The sequence below is a fragment of the Girardinichthys multiradiatus genome, chromosome 20 (genome assembly GCF_021462225.1).
Source record: "Girardinichthys multiradiatus isolate DD_20200921_A chromosome 20, DD_fGirMul_XY1, whole genome shotgun sequence".
In the NCBI taxonomy this organism is placed as follows: domain Eukaryota; kingdom Metazoa; phylum Chordata; class Actinopteri; order Cyprinodontiformes; family Goodeidae; genus Girardinichthys; species Girardinichthys multiradiatus.
In genome coordinates, this window is record NC_061812.1 from 14,732,556 (window position 1) to 14,745,083 (window position 12,528).

The following is a 12,528-nucleotide window of genomic DNA, read 5'->3' on the forward strand; positions in this document are numbered from 1 at the left end:
AGCACACATACACACAACATCAACATAATCAAGTACTAGCAAAAAAAAAAAAAATGCTGTTATCAGAAGCTTCTGAGCTTTGAGGGAGAAACATGACTTGTTTCTGTAATAAAAACCAAGGCAGGTGAGAAAGTTTAAATTACACATTTACATATACAGTATAAAAATCCTTTTTTTTTACTGTTTTTTTGAGATTCAGAAATGTACATACATATCTTAGAGTTTCCTTTAAACTGTATGAGTTGGGTCAAATTTTGGGGGGTATCATTCCAAAGGCTTTCAGAAGTTTGCTAAAATTTAACCAAAAACCAAACCAAAGGAAAAATATTTACTCTAAACTCCTGTTCGGAGTTTTACGTTCCCGGCGTAGTAACTGGCTCGCCTCGCCAGCCCTACCGGCGGTGAGGCGAGCTAAACTTGGAGATATCTGACCAGACTCCCGGCACTGAGCTCCCGCTGGCAGTCATCACAGTGAACGTTTAACACAAGTGATTTCTAACAGTTTATGTTATTTTAATTGTTACTGAAAATCGATTTAACATTTCAGGTGATATTAAGGTTAACCAGAATAAATGGACAGTTTTATGTAATCCAACTGTATCGCTGGACAGTGTGATTGAGAATAAATAAGCTTTTCAATATTAATTTTTAATGAAGAAATGTGCTACATGTTTTAAAAGTTTATTTATAATTCAGTTAGCATTATAATTTCTGATTCCAGGTACAATCCAGAGACAATCATGTTCAGGTAAAAAAGATGTTTGATTTAACTAGCCAATAAACAAAAAGATAGCAACTTTATGGCTAATATATGTCGACATTATATATATATATACTGGTCCTTCTCAAAATATTAGCATATTGTGATAAAGTTCATTATTTTCCATAATGTCATGATGAAAATTTAACATTCATATATTTTAGATTTATTGCACACTAACTGAAATATTTCAGGTCTTTTATTGTCTTAATACGGATGATTTTGGCATACAGCTCATGAAAACCCAAAATTCCTATCTCACAAAATTAGCATATCATTAAAAGGGTCTCTAAACGAGCTATAAACCTAATCATCTGAATCAACGAGTTAACTCTAAACACCTGCAAAAGATTCCTGAGGCCTTTAAAACTCCCAGCCTGGTTCATCACTCAAAACCCCAATCATGGGTAAGACTGCCGACCTGACTGCTGTCCAGAAGGCCACTATTGACACCCTCAAGCAAGAGGGTAAGACACAGAAAGAAATTTCTGAACAAATAGGCTGTTCCCAGAGTGCTGTATCAAGGCACCTCAGTGGGAAGTCTGTGGGAAGGAAAAAGTGTGGCAGAAAACGCTGCACAACGAGAAGAGGTGACCGGACCCTGAGGAAGATTGTGGAGAAGGGCCGATTCCTGACCTTGGGGGACCTGCGGAAGCAGTGGACTGAGTCTGGAGTAGAAACATCCAGAGCCACCGTGCACAGGTGTGTGCAGGAAATGGGCTACAGGTGCCGCATTCCCCAGACCTGGGCTACAGAGAAGCAGCACTGGACTGTTGCTCAGTGGTCCAAAGTACTTTTTTCGGATGAAAGCAAATTCTGCATGTCATTCGGAAATCAAGGTGCCAGAGTCTGGAGGAAGACTGGGGAGAAGGAAATGCCAAAATGCCAGAAGTCCAGTGTCAAGTATCCACAGTCAGTGATGGTCTGGGGTGCCGTGTCAGCTGCTGGTGTTGGTCCACTGTGTTTTATCAAGGGCAGGGTCAATGCAGCTAGCTATCAGGAGATTTTGGAGCACTTCATGCTTCCATCTGCTGAAAAGCTTTATGGAGATGAAGATTTCATTTTTCAGCACGACCTGGCACCTGCTCACAGTGCCAAAACCACTGGTAAATGGTTTACTGACCATGGTATCACTGTGCTCAATTGGCCTGCCAACTCTCCTGACCTGAACCCCATAGAGAATCTGTGGGATATTGTGAAGAGAACGTTGAGAGACTCAAGACCCAACACTCTGGATGAGCTAAAGGCCGCTATCGAAGCATCCTGGGCCTCCATAAGACCTCAGCAGTGCCACAGGCTGATTGCCTCCATGCCACGCCGCATTGAAGCAGTCATTTCTGCCAAAGGATTCCCGACCAAGTATTGAGTGCATAACTGTACGTGATTATTTGAAGGTTGACGTTTTTTGTATTAAAAACACTTTTCTTTTATTGGTCGGATGAAATATGCTAATTTTGTGAGATAGGAATTTTGGGTTTTCATGAGCTGTATGCCAAAATCATCTGTATTAAGACAATAAAAGACCTGAAATATTTCAGTTAGTGTGCAATGAATCTAAAATATAGGAATGTTAAATTTTCACCATGACATTATGGAAAATAATGAACTTTATCACAATATGCTAATATTTTGAGAAGGACCTGTATATATATACCGTATTTTCCGCACTATAAGGCGCACCGGATTATAAGGCGCACCTTCAATGAATGGCCTATTTTAGAACTTTTTTCATATATAGGGCACACCGGATTATAAGGCGCATAGAATAGAAGCTACTGCAGTCAAACGTTTGACTGGGGTTGCGTTATACATCCACTAGATGGAGCTGTGCTAAAGAGAATGTCAACAGATAAGTCAGTCTGTCAAACTTTATTAATACACTACAAACCAGCGTTCTGATAACTCCATTCACTCTCATGGTAAGGTCTCCTCTACATAGAATTCTATTGAATAGAGCCAACCGCACGTTAGGAATGCATTGGAGTCTATGAAGTTGAAATCAAACGTTAGTTAAAACGTGAAAGGGAACTTTTCCCTGATTCAGTAAACACGTAAAAGAAACAGTTTGATGCACTAAATCAAACGTTAGTACTGTTAACCTTTCCTGTTTCTGTCCCCTGACCGTAGTCTGATGACACAGGGGAGACGCTTTCTCCAGGGCCGAAGTTACTAGTTTCCTCGGGGTTAACTCCCTCACTCATACGTTGCTGAGTTGAGCATGAAGAAACAGCATCAAAACACTGAGTTGTTGACGAGATTCGGGGTTCTTTTTAATGACTTTGCAGCACGTAAAAACACAGGGCTTACAGACTCATACACCGCTGCTCCGGTCGCCGTCTCTACCCACCCCACACACACAATAATACCGACGTCACTCCTTCACTCTTGATTCTCAGCTACGGCAGCACACAGCGCCACCTCTGTCCGGAGGAGTAATGTCAACATCTTCCATACACACACACGAAACATACACCACACACACTGAGCTTCTAATCACATATAGTTCAGGCAATTCCTGCAACAGTACATTCAAACGTTATACACACACAAGTGGTGTTGGACTAGGAGTAAGCACAGTACAGGTGTTTACCGCTATTACTTCGGCGACACCCCTGACTACGGTAGCCGTAATGCTGCAAGTGGTGCGGCTTTGTAGTTTACCAGTCGTACTGAAACATTTTGACAGAGCGCCGTGTACAACCAGTATGGATCAACCAATTAACCAATTGATCCATATATAAGGCGCTCTGGATTACAAGGCGCACTGTCATTTTTTGAAAAAATTAAAGGTTTTTAAGTGCGCCTTATAGTGCGGAAAATACGGTATATATATATATATATATAAAATAACAACAACTTTAAATTTTAAGATAGATGGGAATTATAAAGTATTTGATCCCCTCTGGCTGTTCTTAGATAATTATATAATAATGCAGTCTTTTTGGTGTATTGGTATCTACTTGCTTTGATCACTTAAAATATCCAGAAGCATGCCTTAAAAATAACGTGTTTTTCCATCTCCATTCTTCCCTTTTCTAGACCAGACCCCTTTACTGCAGGATCAACCTGAGTGTCCCAGTCCTGATCGCTTCTTCAACCAGGAAGACACCAGGCCTGATTTTTGGCTGAGCAGGGGGTTTCTGGCAGTGCTGCTTAATTTTTTGCACCAGGATAGGCGACATGGATGGGTGCTACTATTGAGACCTTGGTTTTTCTTTTCTGGCTGGCAAGTGGCACATCCTACAGAGTGGTCTGCAGAGTGTTTGGGATGCCTCGCTCTACTGTCCATCGCATCGTCCACAGAGTTACAGAGGAGATGGTGGCTATTCGTCACCAGGTCATCTACCTTCTAAAGACCCCTGAGGATTTAAGGCAGTGTCCCGTGAGTTTGCAGGGCTGGCACGCCACGGAGCTTTTCTTAAAGCTGCGGGTGCAATTGACGGCTGCCATATCCGCTTCAGGTGTCCAAGCAGCCCTGATGGTCAGTGCTACAGGAACAGGAAACTCTTCCCTTCCATATTCCTGCAAGCAGTTTCTGAGAGCCATTTTATTGACACGTATATGGGCTGGCCTGGGTCAGTGCATGACTCTAGGGTGCTCCGCCACAGCCCACTGTACAGTTTATCCTCCTCCAGGGCATTTTATCCTTGCTGATGGAGGGTACCCATGCCTCCAATATCCACTCTCCCTCATCACTCTCTACAAGAGGACAAGACAAGGTGTGGGAGCCCAGCGCTTTAACAGCCAGAGCGTGTTTTTGGAATGATGAAGACTAGATTCAGGGCCATCTTCCTGTTGTAGTTTTGACCTACATCCATTTTATATATATGTTATACATAATATATACACATATATGCACTATCTTTTAAATTGTTTTCAGGTCATAACAGCATGCGCCATCCTCCACAACATCTGCCTTGGTGCTGGGGATGTCATGGCCCCAGAGGATGACCCAGAGGAGGCTGTAGAAGAGGATGAGGGTGAGGTCGGGATTGAGACTGTCAGCGTTGCTCTCTGGACCAGCTTTCAGCTGAGGTGTCCGCCCTGGAGGAGGTACCACCAGAACATGACTACTGTGTCAGCCAAGTATAATATTATAGATGTGATTAATTTTTGAGGGGTATAACTAATTGTAATATTTTGTGAGCACCATCTTCTAATTCTGCATTTTTCCGATTACCTCTTAGTGATGTGGCAGCCGTCAATTCAGCCAGCCCTTTAAACCCACTTGATGGACGATACCGTGGACAATGGAGAGAGGCATCACAAACATCTGCAGACCACCTGTGTGATGCTTCGCTCACCATCCAGAAAGACAAACCACAGGTCTCAGTTGCAGCCTCCCATCCACGTCTCTGACCTTGTGAAAGATTTAGCCACACCGCCACTTTCTGTTCAGAAAGACATCTGCCTCTTTGTTCTGTTGAAGAGGTTTTTCCAGGAACCGGTCACTCAGGTTCATCCTGCTGTCGCCATTGTAAATACTTGTACATCGTTTTATTTTATGCCTTTTGTCTTGTAATCTTGATCTGTTTCAATGTTTTCCTCCCCCATTCTGTTTAAAGTGCTATTTGTATTTTTCATAATAAATTCTGTTTATAAATTTAAATGAAGTTGATGTATTGTTAGATCAAATGTAAATAACATTAGTGACAAAAACAATTTTGAAATGTATTAGAACACCTTAAAACTTTAAGAAACAATCTGAACAAAACTTAACAAAACTATTTCTTATGTGGCACCTTATTTTGGTGCCATTTTTTGGAAAACATTCTGTCCATTCTGTGTGCCTTCTTCTTCTCTGCTTCTCTCTGTACCCTCATGTCCTCCCTGATCAAATCCCTCATCTCTGTCCCTCTTTCTTTTCTGACCCCTTCCTGCTGGCTCACTGTCTTCCTTCTCCATCTGGTTGCCCACCGCTCCTCTTGGCCCTGGAGTGTCCTCAGGGATGGAGGCAATCAGGACAGGAGGTGTTGTGGAAGACCACTGTCCCAACACCTCATCCATAAGGACAAACCAGGGCCAAGTAGCAGCAGTGGGCTTTTCACTGACTCCCTCTCCTGACCCTGGATACTTGCAATCCTAAAGTTATTTGTGTGTGACATGAGAACTTCTGAACATACTCTAAATTTTTTTGTTTTGTTTTTTATTGTCCTACATTGTTTTGGCCTGCAAAGGGGGTGACCTTCCCTTGTTGGTCCATCTTCTCCAGAATTGTCCTGAACCGAAAGAAGTACGTTAATCACTGGATGGATATTTATGAAAGTTAGAAAGATAGGAGTTATTGAAACTGGACAGAAACCGACTGCAAAGAATGTTGTTATTGTACCTCCAAGCCAAGGTGGCTGAGTTTTTAGCTCCAGTAAAAAGGTGGTGGTTCTCACCCCTGAGCTTAATAAACTGGCCCGTCTGCTCCTTTGTACCTAAAACAAATATGAAAACATCAAAAAATAAAAAAAACATCTTGCTTAATATCAGAGCAAAAATAAAGCCTTTTTTAATTTCACATTTGTCTTAATTTGAAGAAAATATTAAAATATTTATATGCAAATGCCTAAAACAAGCTCTTTCAAACTTTTCACTTCTTTACTGAGATTCACTTACATTTGGAGGTGTATTCCTCGTCGGGTTTACCTGGAATCAGAAATTATAATGCTAACTGAATTATAAATAAACTTTTAAAACATGTAGCACATTTCTTCATTAAAAATTAATATTGAAAAGCTTATTTATTCTCAATCACACTGTCCAGCGATACAGTTGGATTACATAAAACTGTCCATTTATTCTGGTTAACCTTAATATCACCTGAAATGTTAAATCGATTTTCAGTAACAATTAAAATAACATAAACTGTTAGAAATCACTTGTGTTAAACGTTCACTGTGATGACTGCCAGCGGGAGCTCAGTGCCGGGAGTCTGGTCAGATATCTCCAAGTTTAGCTCGCCTCACCGCCGGTAGGGCTGGCGAGGCGAGCCAGTTACTACGCCGGGAACGGAAAACTCCGAACACGTCTAGATAAATCATGCAGATATTTCACGTCTACATAGTTATATTCCCACACTAAAAACATTGTAGAAGTTAATTTGTATCACAGAAAGTGTAATTTTCCACAATTTACTCACAGCTTTTGTTGCTATGGTCCGCCATGGCTTCCCTTGCTTGACCAATCCGCTTCGACCCGCAATGAATCATGGGAAATGATACTCACGACCCATCCTTCAAATCGGGCAAAATAAGGACACATTTGTCGGCCGCATTTGAGGGAGTCATGATTCATGAATTGGGACAGCCTTCGTCGCCGCGCTGTAACGTAATCGGCCTACAAATACGGCCTTCGAAGGATGCAGCCCCTGAGGCTGACGTCCGGGTCAGCCTCGGCGTTGGTACATTCCCTTTCCGGTTGATTTTCTGAAATGTAAATTTGTTTTCTGAAATGTAAATTTGTTTCACATCTTGTTAAATTGTTTTCTGAAATGTAAATTTGTTTTCTGAAATGTAAATTTGTTTCAGTACTTGTAAAAGTGTTTTGCACCCCCCGGCCACCGTAAAAATACACAACAATCACTGATTTAACTAAAAATAATCCCCCAAAAGGAGGGACAAGCTAATTCAACAGTTTCTTAAATCAAAGCGTCCCTGCTAACAACAAGCAAACAAACAAATCAAGATAAAGCTTAACAAGCTTTAAAGAGACTCCTCTGAGCCAAGATGGAGTCAAGCTAACCAACAAGCAGGTGAGCACACAAAATAACCAAGCTTCAAAGTTTCAAAACACCAAGGTCAGAAGTGGCGAGCTGTTCAGTCCAAATCACAGCTGCCTTTAGTGGCAGGTGCAGAGAGTTTATATAGTGCAGTCTCTTCAATGATTGGCAGCGAATTCGGAAGAACCAGGAAATGAATAGTCCAACATGAACTCCTGGTAACGTCTAGCAGGAGGAGTGCAGAGCGCGCAGGGAGATCCGAGTCCGTCAGGAACGGCGAAGAAGAGAGTATCTAGGGAAGAAGAGAGTAACCAGCGAAGATCCAGTAGGAGGGCAGAAGAAATCCGATCCCATCAGAAACAGCGGCACCAACAGCACGGAGGAACAACGGCCCTCCGCAGCGACATCGGCTGGCCAGTCTGTTGATGATGGTACAGAACAAAACACACAAACACACACATACGGCCACAGTCGTAACAGATATACAAACTCAAAACCAAAAAGAACTGCATATGGGACCAACCAAAAAAAATAGAAAACCCAGTCCAGCCACAGTCCCATTATTATGACAAAGAATCGATGGAGGTAGCTGTAGTTAGAGTAAGAGGGCAAGAGGGCTTGCTTCTAACCTTAAAGACTTAGAGATCTTCACCAAAGATAAAATGTCAGAATGCCAGTGGAAACGCTGGCTGGTCACAATTTTACGACTTGTTTAATTGCAGTAATGCCTGCCAATAACGGTTCTTCCATTGATTATTAAGTGGTATAAAAAAATATTCAGCATGTCTTTATTGATAAAATGTACATAAACAAAGAAACTGTTTTTCAAAAGTAATACTCTTTATATTATTTTATTGTCTTTTGGGAAATGCCTTTCTCATCTCAAACTTAATTGTTGTGTAAAAATGCCAGGGGTATGAATACATTTGGTCTCATGTGAAATTTGGTTCAACACTAATCAGTCATTAGTTTACTTGGTCCTATTCCTCATGATTTAAAAATAAATTTATACTTTTACAACAAAGTTTCATTTTAGAAAAAACCTACAAAATACAAAACATTTATGGCTGAAATTATTCTAAATGCAGTAATTATTAATACAATTTTATCTGAACCTTGCTAGAACTTAAAATTGAAATGCTTAAAACCAAATATTCCCCTCGACTTCATTAGAGATTTCGAAGATAAAGACTGGATAAGTATTACACTTAATGGTGAAGCACTGCACTTGTATCTGTCCATTTATTTATTTTTTTCTGTCAATCAAGCACTCCATGTGGCTAACATGCCACAGTCTTATCTCAACAGCCCTTTGCTGTGCTGTCAAGCTTTTTCTTCCAGTCCTCTTAGTCTTTCTGATGTATGCTTGATGTCAAGGCCTAAACTACAACCTATTAGTGGTGATGAATGGATACAATGACTGCTGTCTTCCTGCGGTCCCTGCAGTTGAAATGTCTGGTTAATATATTTCATAATATATTTCGGGAGTGTTACAAGCAACAAACAGAGAAAAAAATCCAAACGTGTAGTTAAAGACATTTCTTTTTATTTCAAAGTGGCAGTTTTACTTGTGTTTGCTCATTCACAAATTGACAAAAACACTGGTCTAGTTATGTATTGGCAAAGGACGGTATCTGGTGAGTGGAACTCATAGCTTGAAGATTTACTAATATGATAAAAAACTACATTTCCAGAGACATTTCTCCATTACTTTTTCAAACATTTGTCATGCTATGTGGAAAAGAAGCAGGGCTCAGGGACAGACAGGAGTGTTGGATGAACATTGTGACTAATAAAAAATAATAACAAATAACTTACACAGGAGTACATGGAAAATTCAGGACTAGGAACACGGCCAAATAACAGTCAGAACACCAGGGACAGAAATGGGAGGAACGGGCATACTGGAAGTGTAACAGGAGGATCCAGCTGAAAACAATGACCAACGGAGGACTCAAATACTGGGGAACGAATAAAGAGTGGCATTGAATGGTGTGTTAATCAGAGGATGATGAGGAGCAGCTGGCAGAGGGTAAGTGGGGAGTGGGGAAGGGAGACTAATTAACACAAAGGAGATGAACAAAGATACACAGAAACATTAAACCCGGGGAAAAGAGAAATACTAACCTATGGGGAAGAAACTAAAATCCACAGGGAGACCGGACTAAACTAAGAAAATAAGGCAGATATATGGAATATAATGAACAACAGGGAAATGATGAAAGCAAACATAAATGAAAATCAAAACTAACATCTAAGGATCATAACAATTTTGATTTTTCTTTTGTTAAATTATGTTTAGAGGCAATTCATTTTCACATTATAAAATCAAGAGACTTGATAATCCCTTTTATTTTTTCTGAGATGGTAATTAAGGCAAAACATACCTTTAGAAACTGAGTCAAAGTCCTTGGACACCATGCATGCAAATTAAGAACAATGACAAAGGCTGTATTATTAAGTCGGCAGAACAGAAATACACAGCTGAACACTAACCTGGCAGTTTGTAATTTGTTTGGGAATAAGCAGGATTAAACTGTCGGGGCCTGGGAGACTCATTTACCAGTTTCACTCCGCCAAATTCTCAGCTCATCCCAGTTCTAGCCGCACCATTGTCCTAATTTCTAGGCGTTTTTGGTGGCCGTCCATACATAAAGACGTCAAGGACTATGTTAAGGCTTGTACCGACTAGAAATAAATCCACCAATCAACCACCGGCAGGCCTCCTTCAACCCCTCAGTATACCTAATCGACCTTGTTCTCATATAGCTCTTGACTTCGGCCTTCCCTGGTCACAAGGTATGACCACTATTGACCGTTTTTCTAAATCCTATCATCTCATCCCACTCAGAAAACTTCCATCAGCTTTCTAGACTGCCCAACTGCTTGTTAAGCATGTTTTCTGATTGCACGGCATTCCCAAATACATCCTATGGGATCGAGGACCACAATTTATATCACAAGTTTGGAAACAGTTTTGTTCTGCTCTGGATGACAGGGTGTCATTAACCTCAGGACACCACCCGCAGTCTAACGGGCAGACCGGGCGGATGAATCAGGAGCTCGAGTCAACTCTTAGATGTCTTACATCAACTAACCCCACCGATTGGAGTAAGTTTCTTCCTTGGGTCAAATACGCTCACAATTGCCATGTTTCAGCTGCAACAGGTTTTTGGGATTTCCTTAGGATATCAACCGCCCTTTTTCCGGCTGACGAGAAGTACATTGCTGTCACATCCATCCGTCATCACATCCACTGCTGCAAACATGTATGGAACGTCACCATCCAAACTCTACAACGAACTGCCGATCAAAACAAGTGTTTCACTGACAGGAGGCAGACACCAGCACCTCAAAACCATCCCGGTCAAAAGGTTTGGTTTTCATCCCGAGACATTCCTCTAAAATCCATGTCAAGAAAACTCTCCCCTCGGTACATTGGTCCCTATGAAATCGAGTCTGTGATCAGTCCTACCACTGTCTGACTTCACCGACTTTCTAGTCTTTGTATTCCCCCCACTTTTCATTGTCCCAGTTGAAACCGTTACTAACCAGTACTTTTTTCCCTCCAGCCAAGCCCCCTCCACCCGCCCGGGATTTCCAGAGCCACCCTGTCTTCTTGGTCCGTCGTGGACTCCCGTTGGCGGGGTCGCTGCTGGCAGGACCTCGTTGACTATGAGGGCTACAGTCTGGTGGACCAATCATGGGGGCCCCGATCATTCATTTGTGACCCTTCTTTGATCACTGACTATCACTCGTCTTCACATGATGTATCTGTGTCTTAAATGTTTACACAGAAAGAAAAGATCTGAACCAGTCAAATGTGTGTTCTGAATGCCCACTAAGTGATTTAGATCTGATATAAAAATTTTGCGGCCCACAGTGTCAAAAGCAGCAGTTAGGTCCAGCAGAACCAAGACAGTATAGTCACCAGAGCCATAAATGCCAAAAAGATGTCATTAATGACTGCTAATTAGGCTTATTTGGTACCGTGGCGAACTTTAAAACCAGACTGACACATTTCCAAAATGCCATTTCCATCCAGGAATTTCTGTATTTAACAAAATACAATCTTTGCTAAAAGATGTTACACAAACATAAGCTTAGAAATAGAGCCATACGCCCCTCAAAATGTTCCAGCTTCTCATCGTCGTGGTCTTCTTCTGTTGTCTCTCTTTTAACAGTGCTGGGAAGTTTTGCGATGGATCCCCATCCCACCATACACTCTAAAGAGTCAAAGGGAATAAGACATGGTGGTGGTTTCTTCATAATTCTTCATTACTTGAGCACTGATTCCTTAGCTCACTTTTTATTTCCTGTGAATCAGGAGAACCAAGGAGTAGGAACAGGCGGAGCCTCCTCCAGCACTAAACCTGCCATGGCAGTGGTCGACAGAGCTCATTATGAGCATGCAACCTCTTCAGTGCATTTCTTATTGTTTCCATTATTTTGAGAAACTCTCCTTTTGCACAGTTAGTTTTTTTTGTCAATCTGTGACATTGCTTCCACAGAGTCATACTGTGGGCCTTCCCTGAGGATGTCAGTGTTACCAGTGGAAGACGAAGAACTCTATTTCTGAGTATTTGCTATGCTGGTAAAAATCACCTGCACTGTACTGGCTATTGCGTTGATTTGGCTCTCTATTTTTTGAATGGACTTTTCGAAGCAGATTTCATGGTTTGTGTCTTGAATGTGTTGTATAACACTCTGAAGCTCCCTTTCTTTATTTGCCACTGCTTTATGGCCCTCCTGCTTGATCAGAGCTTGCACTTCTAATTGAGGGATCTGTAGCTTCATATCACTGGCTCCAGATGAACCCAACACTGTAATGTCTTCATTAAATCTTTAGATTCTCCCTCGTCTTTCTTCCACTTTTTCTTCTTTTTATGCTGATGTTTAGCCAACACAGACTGATCTAGACCAGGTTTTTTGAGAAGAGGTTGAACTACTGTGAGTTTAAGTCCACACCAGACAACAGACTGTGATTTATTATGGTAAGAACACCTTGTGCAGTACTGGGAAATACTTGTTTAAAAAATCGTGAGAAACGGTATCCAGTGTG